The sequence below is a fragment of the Ricinus communis genome, chromosome 8 (assembly GCF_019578655.1).
Source record: "Ricinus communis isolate WT05 ecotype wild-type chromosome 8, ASM1957865v1, whole genome shotgun sequence".
In the NCBI taxonomy this organism is placed as follows: domain Eukaryota; kingdom Viridiplantae; phylum Streptophyta; class Magnoliopsida; order Malpighiales; family Euphorbiaceae; genus Ricinus; species Ricinus communis.
The window spans coordinates 1,097,048-1,108,693 of NC_063263.1; the positions used below are offsets into that span (position 1 = coordinate 1,097,048).

General features: G+C 28.5%; 1 non-coding gene across 1 annotated transcript; it reads right to left on the reverse strand.

The window, feature by feature from the left end:
* Positions 1-722: 722 nt before the first annotated feature.
* LOC112536153 lies at positions 723-829 on the reverse strand. Its single transcript, XR_003080209.1, has one exon. It is a non-coding gene; the product is annotated as a small nucleolar RNA R71 (small nucleolar RNA).
* Between the last annotated feature and the right edge of the window lie 10,817 nt (positions 830-11,646).

An 11,646-nucleotide genomic window follows, 5' to 3' on the forward strand; every position in this document is an offset into this window, starting at 1 on the left:
GTATAACGTTCATCAAGTTTTTGGCGTCATTGCTAGGGACTATATTATGATATTATTAGTAATTCAGAAGCTAATAATTTGGCATTTTTATTTGGTTGTTCTTTATTTTTGCTTGTGGTTTTGTCTTTTAGAAGTACTTTGCTTTGTGCATGACTAGAGCAGTTCTTTGAATCCATCTATGCACGACCTTGAGTTGGAAAGAATTTTGAGAAAGAAGTGAAAGGAAGAGAGGGAATGGGCTTTGGCTGGAATGGTGACGGGTTTGCAGGATCAACAAGTTGATAATCAAGGGATTCTTGAGGACCAAATCCAGAAGAGGAAAGGAACCGAGTTAGAATGGCAGATCCATCAAGGGAGAGAACCATGCAAGAATATGCATGTCCAACTCTAAATGGGGTTACTTCAAGTATTGCTAGACAAAATATGGCGGTAAACAACCTCGAGATTAAGCCCAACATAATTCAAATGGTGCATAACACCTGTATATTCGATGGGTTGCCAAATGAGGACCCAAACACTCATTTGGATGATTTCTTAAGATATGTGATACCTTCAAGATCAATAGAGTATTAGATGACACCATTAGATTAAGGTTGTTCCCATTCTCATTCAAGAATAAACCAAAAAAGTGGTTAAAGTCGATTCTAGCTGGTACATTCATGACTTGGAATCAACTTGTTGAGAAATTTTTAGAGAGGTATTTCCCATCTTTTAAGACTATCAAGCTGATGAATGACAAGTAGAATTTCTTCAACAAGAGAATGAAACCTTGTATGATTATTGGGAGCGGTTCAAGGATCTTTTTCTAGAGCTATCCACATCATAGTCTACCTCTATGGCTGCAAATTCTTTAATGGACTGAATTACACAAGTAAATAGTCAATTAATGCGACAACAGGTGGATCACTTAATAATAAGACTCCATAGTAGGCTATGAGTCTTATTGAGGATATGGCAGTTGTAAACTATTAGTGGCAGAATCCAAGAGAGTAGGGAAGAGTCAAAAGCAATAGGATGCATGTAGTAGATCCTATGATAGCTGTAACTGCACAATTAGAGGCCACGAGTAAAAAGATGGATGCTTTGACTATGTCTTCATCTGGAAGATAAGCACAAGTAATGAGCTGTGATTAGTGTGGGGGTGGACATTAAAGTGGAGATTCCCAAAATGGCAATACTTTGTAAAGTTAGAGCAGGTTGATTATGTAGGTAATGCTTCGAGGCAACAGAACAATCCTTACAACAATACTTATTAATTCAGAGTGGAAAAATTATCTGAATTTCTCTTGGAGGAATCATAATTAGTAGAGATCTTCACCACTAGGATTCCAATAAGAGAATCAACCATAACATCATCAATAATAGGCTCCTCCTAGAACGAGTAATTTAAAAGAGGTGATGGAAAAACTTATCTCAGCTTCTGAAATGAGGTTTCAATCTACAGAAACCACTCTTAGGAATCAACAAGCTTCAATTCATAACTTAGAGAATAAAGTGGGGCAGATTATAAAACTTTTGAGTGAAAGACCTAAAAAAAAACTTGCCAAGCAACATAGAGGCAAACCTTGAAGGGAAACTCAAGGACATTACCTTGAGAAGTGGTAAGCAATTGGGAATTGAAGTGAAAGAAGTAGAGAAGAATTTGATGTGGTTGAAGAGGTAGTTAAAAAAGAAAAAGGTGAAGAGGCTAAAGTAGAAGAAAAAGTAGAAGCAACACCATAGACTACCCCTATTGTGAAAGAGTATCAATCGAGGGTGCCATATCTAGCCTGTCTTCAGAAAGACAAATCAGATACTCAATTCAGTAAGTTTCTTCAACTGTTTAAAAATTTATACATTAACACATATTTTGTGAAAGCTTTATCGTAAATGCCTAAGTATGCTAAGTTCTTGAAAGAGCTCATCTCTAACAAGAGGAAGCTAGAAGAAATGTCAATAATGCAACTGTTAAAGAAGAACTTGACACTTATCCATAGAAGATTACAAGAAAAACTAAAAGATCCAAAGAGTTTTACTATTCCTTATTTTATTGGTAACTCAAATCTTGATAGTGCATTGGCTGATTTAGGGGCTAGAATTAGTGTTACGCCTTATAAATTATTCAAGAAATTAGGATTAAGGGAGGTTAAACCAACACTTATGAATGTTCAGTTAGCTGATAAATCTGTAGTATACTCTAGATGTATAATTGAGGATGTATTGGTTAAAGTTAAAAAATTCATTTTTCTTGTGGATTTTGTGATCATGGATATGGATGAGGATGTTGACATTTTTTTCATCCTTGGTAGACCCTTTCTTGCTACAACTAGAACAATTATTGATGTTCATGATGGTAAGTTCACTTTTAGGGTAGAGGATGAACAAGCGATTTTTCGAACTTCTAATGCTATAAAACACCTACTTGTACTTGATGATATAGATTCTAGTGATGATATGATAGAGCATGAAACTGTCAATTTTATTTTATTTATTATTGATAAAGATCCTCTTGAGTTGTGTCTTGTACAAGAACATGAAAAACTAGAAACATCAGAAGCTATTGAGCAATTAGCCTATTTAGAGGTTGAGAGATTGATGAAAAAGCGGGCATTTAAGTCTATTAAGACGCTCAAGGAAGAGAGAATGAAGCCTTCTATTTGAGACCCACCAACTTCAGAGCTTTAGCAGCTCCTATCTCATTTAGAATATGCATTTTTGTTAGAGATGATTAAGCTTTTTGATTCGGATTGATATAGATGGTGGTATGGAGGACTGAGCCTCCATTTTGCTCGGACATTTAAGATATACTTTTATTTTGCTTTATTCTTAGATTTCTATTATTTTAGGTGATCATATTTAATTAGGATATTTAGGATTTTCTATTTTTGTATTTTACTTTCTTCTATTTGGGATGATTATATATCACCGTAACCTTTACTTTTGCTCTTAGCTCTTTGGTTTGTAAACAGATAAAACATGAACTACTATGAATTCTGGACTCCATAGAAAATCAATCTAATCAGGGCAATCCCCTTCTTCTTTTTTCTTATTGTGTTGTGTATGCCAAACATATTGGGGACAATATGTCAATGAAGTGTGGGAGAAGGGTATATTATTATCTGTTAGTAACTATTTTACTTTATAGGCTGATTGAATTTGATTAATTACTTGTTATAATTGTCTCTCTCAAATTTGTAGATTCAAAATAATGATTTTGTTGGTTGTTTGTTAAGCTACGATTTACTTGAATTAGTTTTATTTTGTGAATCAAACTTGGTATCCATGCTAGATTGATTGATTGATAATTTTCACATAATTTTATATTTTGAAACTTTAGTTATGTTTATAAGCATGGAATTTTTTTGAATTCGTTTTGGTTTTGGTTGAATTAGACACATCTAATGCCTCTAAATGCGTACATATTCCTTTGTCTTAAAAATACTATAATATTAAGAGGTTTTTGCTCTATTCCGCTATTCTCACATCTCCAAAACAATGCAAAAATTTAAAATGAGTCTGAGGATATGAATAGTTGTTCGAACTTGTGAGTCTAGTTGAGTAATCAGAGGTCAGCATCACCAATATTTACACTCGCTTAAAAAGACTAGAATGACAATTTTGAATATGTTACAATCTTTGAGAAAGAATAAAAAAAAAATAAGTAATTAAACTTCATAAGAATTTATTTTGTGCTTGGAGAAATTTATTTCTACTTTTTGAGACCTTGAGTTGTTTGGAAGGAATGTTCATTTCCATAACTTTAGCGTCATGTCATTGATTTTCTTTGCTTTCTATCATGAATTTATTCTAGTTTTGGTGTTTTTTTTAGGATTGATTCTTAGCTAAAGATTCTAGGTTGTAGCGATGTGAGTAATTAGCATCTAAGTTATTTTATATCTATCGATTAGAGAAAGAGTCTTCATTTCTTATTCTTGATCCTATTCAATTTGCTTGAGAACAAGCAATTGCTTAAATGTGAGGGAGTTCGTTAAGTTCTAAAAGCACTTACTATTTTGCTTTATTTTGTGTAGATTTACACCTCCAATTGAGTTTTATTTTTTTGTTCAGTACGTTTTTTCAGTTTTTTTAGAAAATTCAAAAATAATTTATGTCAAGTAGTAAAAAAGAAATTGAAACGTACAAGAATCGAGCAAAGAGTGCAAAAAAGTCAAGTTATAGTGATCACACGGGGATCACACGAGAAATCCAAACTCTTGTGCCAAAATGAGGATTTCAATTTGAACTTGCCAACAACTTAGCAAACTTACATGGAAATTCCCGTGTAGCTGCCATGTAAGTCATGCGCATCATAGATAGAAATTTTGGAATCTCACGCGGGGAGTTTACACCTAACATGTGCCCTGTCTATGTGACCTAGTCATGAATTCACATTTTGTAACTTGATTGACGCCCTACTCTCGCGTGTATTCCCGTGTAAAGCTGTCTATACTTACTATTTAAGAGTTTTTATGTTTTATTTTTTGGAGATTTGACTTCTTACATAATTTTTAGATAGAGAATAGCTTAGAATATCATTTTTTAAAAATCTTAGGATTTTTTATCAAGATCTTGAAGGAAAAAATATTAAAACCTACAGATTGTCTTTAGGGTTTGAGGAATCAAAGTGATAATTTTTTTAGCTTTCAACCATGAATAATTTAAGATTTTCTTTCCTTTTATCTTTTCCCTTTATTTCAATGTATAGGAACTAATTCTATTGCTATTTGAGTGTTGATGAAACCTCACCTACTTTGTATGGATTGAATCATTTTTATGCAATTAGATTATCTTTTGAATTGTCTCATTTCTACGATTGCTTATTGTCTATTTCAATTAATACGTTGGCATATTAATTGGATATTGTGTTTCATAAAATTGATTAGAAATTCTTATAAATAGAGATTGATTGGGATGCTAGAGATAGATCTACAAGATTCTTTAGCATGATAATTTCCTAAACTCAATGCATGACCTAAGTGAGTTAACTTGAGAAGAGATTCTTTACTCTTCCCTCAAGAATTAAGGGTTTAATCACTTGAAAGGTTTTTATCTAAATTAGAGGAATGTCATTTCAACTTTGATTCATGAAATATAAAATTAGTTAGAAAAATTTGATACCTGAATAGACTTTTTCTTTAACTAATCTCCTCATTTGCTTTAACTCTCATTTTTAATTTAGTTAACTTTTAATTTTAACAATTCAAGCCACAATTTTATTGTTAAACATTAGTCAAGGTCTAAAAATAGTATTCACAGTTAATCTCTAATAGAATGATAACTTATACTCATTACTATATTACTTAATATGACCAGTGCACTTTGTCGTGTTCGTAGCATACGCATCATTAGGATTCTCAATAATTTTTTTAGTAGCAGCAACATTATCCTCAATCTCACTGTGCATCTCCATGGCTTAAACTGTGCCAAGGTTAGCATTCAAGTGTCTGAGTTCATTCAACAACAAAAAGGCTTTCTCACTCAACCATTCGTCGTACAAATAGAAGAAATCACACTGGTTGCTCTGTGAAATCAACAAAATAGTGTAGGAAATATGCATTACACATAAATAAGCTTAAACATAACACTGAAATAACTATCTTTCAATCTTATCCTTCTTCTACCACACTTCCAATACCTCCTACCCATGTTATTTTTAGTTCGTGCAATGAACAGTCTTGCTCGTTTACGACAATCACATGGGAAGAAGGAAACCTCGGCAACAACGTTGATTGCTTCTTCATATGTATTGGGTACTTGATAGGAACTTAAGGCAACCAATCTTTTCTTTCAACAAAAAAAATAAAATGAAGAATAAAGGCAGTTCAAGAAGGTAAATCTAGAGTTTGTTTATGAAGATAATCGATCATGAAGAAGAAAGGGAAAGGTGGTTTTGGGGACCACCAAAATTCATGTCGTCCGTGTCAAATGAGGTAGATGAATTCTATTAAATAAATATTAATTTAGGAGGTAATTACTATTTATTTTTATTTTTTTATATTATACTAGTTATTTCATAATATTTAAAAATATATTTGTTTCTTTTTATTTTATAATTTTATACGAAAAATATTTCTATTAAAATCTCTATTAGAGAAGCCGTTAATTAAATTTAGTTTTATACTGTTTGCCTCCTAATTTCTATGTAATATATAAATTATCTTTTATATTTTATTTATTATACTAAAATCCTTTTGTATTTTAAAAATCAATGCAATTAAAGAGCTAAATTGATAAAAAATATAATTTGATCCTCAATTTTTTATTAAAATTACAATTCTATTGTAAGAAGTTAATAATAAAAATAATATCTATTTAATTTAAAATTTTAAAATTAAATTATATGAATTTTTAATATTTTAATTAATATAAGTACTTTTAAAATATTTAAATTTTATTAGAATTTAGTTATGTTAAAAATTAGAATAATTAAAGACCACTAGTTAATTATTTTTGTATAGAAACTAAAATTGATTTTTACATAAAAATTAGAAAAGAAGATTTTAGTATAATAAATAAACTATAAGGAATAATTTATATATTACATCAAAGACCGGGGATAAATAATATAAATATAAATCTAGTTAACAGTTGTTTAATGAAAATTTTAATAGAAGAAGTTTTTAATAAAAAATTATAAAATAAAAAAATAAAAAGAATATATTTTTTAAATGTTATAGGGTAATTAATATAATATAGAGAAAAAAATAATTACACCTTAATTTAAACACCATTAAAGAAAACTCTATCAAAAAAGTCTTTAATAAAAGAAATAATAAAATATTAAAGAATTCAATAAAACACAATTACTGTAAAGAGCTAATAACAACAAACCCGTAAAATTCAGGCGTCTTAAAGGATTTTGCCTTTCTTTAATGGTTTCAAGACTCCTAATGTTGAGTTGGGCAATGCTTTTTGGAGTCTTGTATTTTATTTCAGGTCAGTATCACCTTAGCAAGTCGGATACACACCAATCAAAGAATAAAAAGAAAAGAAGAAAAGAAAAAACTCTTTCAAAATTTACCCTCCCGCAAAGGGGCCACCACCACTACTACTAGCATGGCCTGAAAAAATCAGGACAATAACTCATAAGTCATAATAATTAACCTTTTAGGTGGAACTTATGTGGGTCCCTCTATTAGCTGTGGATCACAAATGTTGAATTAATAAAGTTTTTTTTTTCTTTTATTATTATTATTATTAAATTGTTTGTTTTCTTGAAATTTTTTTGATGTGGCCTCACAAGACTCTACCACCCACCATACACAGCCAAAGGACAAGAATTTGTTCCTCTTTTGTTTTAGGTCATAATTATCACAGCTTCCTTTTCAAAAAATTTGAAATAGTAGAAAACAGCGAATGTCCTTCCCCACAAAAGTAGGGCAAAAAATGAAGGAAAACCAGGAATAAAAACAAACCATTATTTGGGTCATGTGACCAAGGGAGTGGGTGTTGCATTTGAGGACAACCCTTTTTTTGCTTTATTTTTTCTTTTTGACTTTGGCTTATATATAATAATTTATCAAATAGTATGCAAAATATCACAAGATTATATACTTCACATCAAGTTTCCTAACTAAATAAAATAACACTAACAACAATAGCAACTTTATATTTTACTTTTGGTCATTTGCATAGTATTAATGTATATCGTTATTATTTTATATGCACTTTTTTCCTTTTGCCCTTTGGGTCTTAAGGCTGAATTATAGTAATAGGAGAATTTAGCAGTGGCTTACTATTTTCCAGTTGGACATGCTGACCCCTTTCTTTGTCCTCACCCTTAACTTCCAACAGCCGTGCCTTTTACGCCATCTGGCCCTGATCTATTAGAATAGAAAATTCATGACTCCACCTGTAATTATAAGTAAATGTATCAAGGCAAGGAACCCAATTTAAAAAATAATTGACTAAAGCAGTTTATTTATAAATAATTCAGTTTTCATATTTTAAAGTTAATTATTTCAGAGTTTTATCATATTATATTAATATATTTTTTTAATTTCAATAATTAATTATAATATTTTTATCTTTCAATTCTATTAAACTATTGTTTTTTTGGTAAAAAATAGACATTAACCACAAATAAAATATTTAAAATATTTTTAATAAATCATATATTTTATTATTCATGTCTTTTTTCAGATTATACTAACAAATTTTTATATTCTTAATTATTAATTTTATCATCCTTTCATTTTATTATATTAAATTATTACATCATTCAATAAAAAATAAATATTAATTAAAATAAAAATATCACTTACTCAATTCCTTGTGGAGCTTATTAATATATTTTAAAGTAGATCATATTATTAATTCATATTTTTCACTTAATTTAATAGTTAATAACTTGATTAACTATAAAAGATATATTATCTTATAAACTTTTTCATACAATTTTATATAAGGTATTTATTTCATTAAAGTATCTTAGTGTAGATTTTATTTTTTTAATATTCTCTTAATAATTTATAACTTAACGTTTAAATATTGAAATAGCTAATAAATTCTTAAATATAACAATAATTAATATTTCTTCAAAAAAATTTCTGATATTTTATATAAATTATAAATTTAGATATTATTTTAGTATTACATATGAGGATGTTAAAATCAATTATTAAAAATAGAGAAATATATTAGTACAATTTGATAAAATTCAAGAATGTTATAATTTTTTATTTAAAATAATATAATTAATATTTTAAATAAAAATAACGGTTAACTAATAAAAAACATGATAGAAAAAAGTAATAATTAGTTCTATCAAATGAGAATGACGTTATAATTAATTATTAAAAGTAGAGAGACCTATTAATATAATATGACAAGATTCAGAGACTTAAAAATAACTAATTTTTATCCTATTTCTCAAAATAATTAACTTGTTTTTCTATTGTCCAGTTAGAGAGAGTATACGTCTCACCTGAATTTTTAGATAAATTTATTAGAGTGCCTTTTTCTTCTTCAATGTCTTGATGTATCATCCAATAGAATTTGGACACTTAAAATTTTATTTAAATTTAAGATGATGGTAACCTGCTAATACAAGTCACATTATAAAAAATATCTTTATTTTATTATTGTATATTTTATGTAATTATTATCATTTTAGTGTCAATATTAAGATATTAACAATTAAATGAAATAAGTTATATAATAGAAAAAAATGTAATTAAGTTACTAAAAAAATTATAAGAAGATAATATTGTAATACCCGAAATTTTTATATATTTAATAATGAGTTTCTATTTAAGTTAATTTTAGCTTTATTTTTATTTAGTTTAATTTGAAAAGATTTAATGGAAATTTTAATATTAGTCAATTGAATGAATTATTTTTTCTATATCCAATTAGTTGAAATTTTAAGAATTAATTAAGTAAATTATTTGAAGGGTAGAATATATTTTTGGTTATTCTAATTTTTCCCCAATGTATATGTATATGTATATGTATAAATAAAATTACATATTGAAAAAAATTATGGTAGAAATTGTAAGGGATGTTTTTATAAAAGAATTTTGGAAAAATTTGTATTTTAATTGATTAGCGGTATTAAATTTTAAGTTGGAAATTTATTATTTAAATTAATTTTGTGTTAGGAATAAATTGAAAATTTATTTTAGAATAAGGATTGAAAGTATAATTTTATTTTTATGGGGTTCTAATGGCAATATGTCGGTCAGGGGTATTTATGTAATTATGTTTTGGCCCAAATTAATTAGTTAAGAGCTTAATTGAAAGGCTAGAGAAAAGTTTAGGGTTAAATTAGAATTTTTCTAGATGGAATTGTAAGTAATTAATAAAGTTGAGGAACCAAATTGTAATAAGGAAAAGTTTGGGGGCCTAATGTCGATATTGAAAGGAATAGGATTGGGGAAGAAGAAGAAAAAGGAAGAGAGATGTCGGGGAGAGAGAGGAGTGCTGGAGGAAGGAGTCGCCGGGCCCGTCCGTCCGAGTGGGCGTGGCCGTGACATGACGTCGCAATGGCGGCCAGAGGAAGATGACCGAAGCTTCCTTGCCGTGGCTTGGCCCTTTCGGCGTCGATGGTCGTGATCTTGGTCTTGCGTGAGCTCCTCCGGCCTTAGCTTTGTTTTCTGGCCATGGTGTCGGCAATGTGGGCGGTAGGGTTTTAGGCATTTTCGGCGAGCTCCGGCGAGCTATGGATGATCGGAGGACATATCCCGACTCTCCTCAGCTCAAGCTTTGCAATGACACCGATTTCATAGCTATCGGGCTTCGTTTGTAAATCGATGGTCGAGATCGTCCGTAAATCTCTCCAGATGATCGGGTGTCAGATCGGAAAATCAAAAGCGGGGATCGTCTTCAGCGCGTCGTTTCAAGTCCGATGGTGAGTTCGGATCGTCGATCGAACTCAGGCGGCTGGAGGCGAGTCGACCGAGCGTCTCGGTAATTTTTCTCTGGCCCGTAATTTTGGAATTCTTGGTTTAATTGTGTGTCTAATGGTTTATATTGAGTATTTGATGATATTTGTGAGTCAAAAATAATTGTCTGTCAGTTTGCCTGCCTCGTGTTTTGTATTGTGTGGCGGAGTCGGGAAAATAGTAAAGTTTGGGGACCCGACTCTCGTTGTTTGAATTGTTGGATATTTAAAGCATTTTTCTGGAAGGTCCTGGACCCATTTTACGGGAGGTAAATGTCCGTGTTGTAGGGGAGGTAAATATATAGAATTAATGTCTCGTAATTAATTCTATATATTTTAAAAATAAATTTTTTTTGACAAGTTAATTAAAAAAATCACTTAATTTGATGAAAAGTTACATAAGTTAGTAAAAATTTATAAAAAGATATTATTATATAAATATAATACTATTTATATTATTTTTTATTTTTATATAATTTATACCATATGGTGCACAAAATTATTAATTTTATAAATTTAAGAAAATGAGTTATATAATTTGGTTACAAGTTTATTAAATCGGTTACATATTACATAAAATAATATTCTTATATAACATTTATGCTAATTATATATTTTTTATTAATATAAATTATTTTATATATTATGCAAATAGAAACTTTTGAAAAGTTAATTTAAAAAATTACTTAATTCGATAAAAATTTACACAAATTAGTAAAAATTTATAAAACAATATTAATATATAAATATAATGCTATTTATGTTTATTTATTTATTATATAATTTATACCATATGATGCAACTTTATGAAGTTAAGAAAATGAATTACATAGTTTAATTAAAAGTTAATTAAATCAATTGTATTTTATATAAAAAATATTTTTATGTAATACTTATGCTAACTATATAATTTTATTTTATATAAAGTGATTATTCTATATATTATGCAAACATAAATTTTTAAAAATTACTTAATTTGATGAAAATTTATACAAATTAGTAAAAATTTACCAAAATATATGATTATGTTAATAGAATGCTATTTATGTTATTTTTTCATTTATTATATAATTTACACCATATGGTGTATAAAATTACTAATTTTATGAACTTAAGGAAATGAGTTACATAATTTAGTTAAAATTTTATTAAATCAGTTGTATTTTACATAAAAAATATTTTATGTAATATTTATGCTAATTATATAATTTCTTATTATATAAAGTAATTTATTCTATCTATTGTGCAAATAGAAATTTTTGACAAATTAATTAAAAAGATTA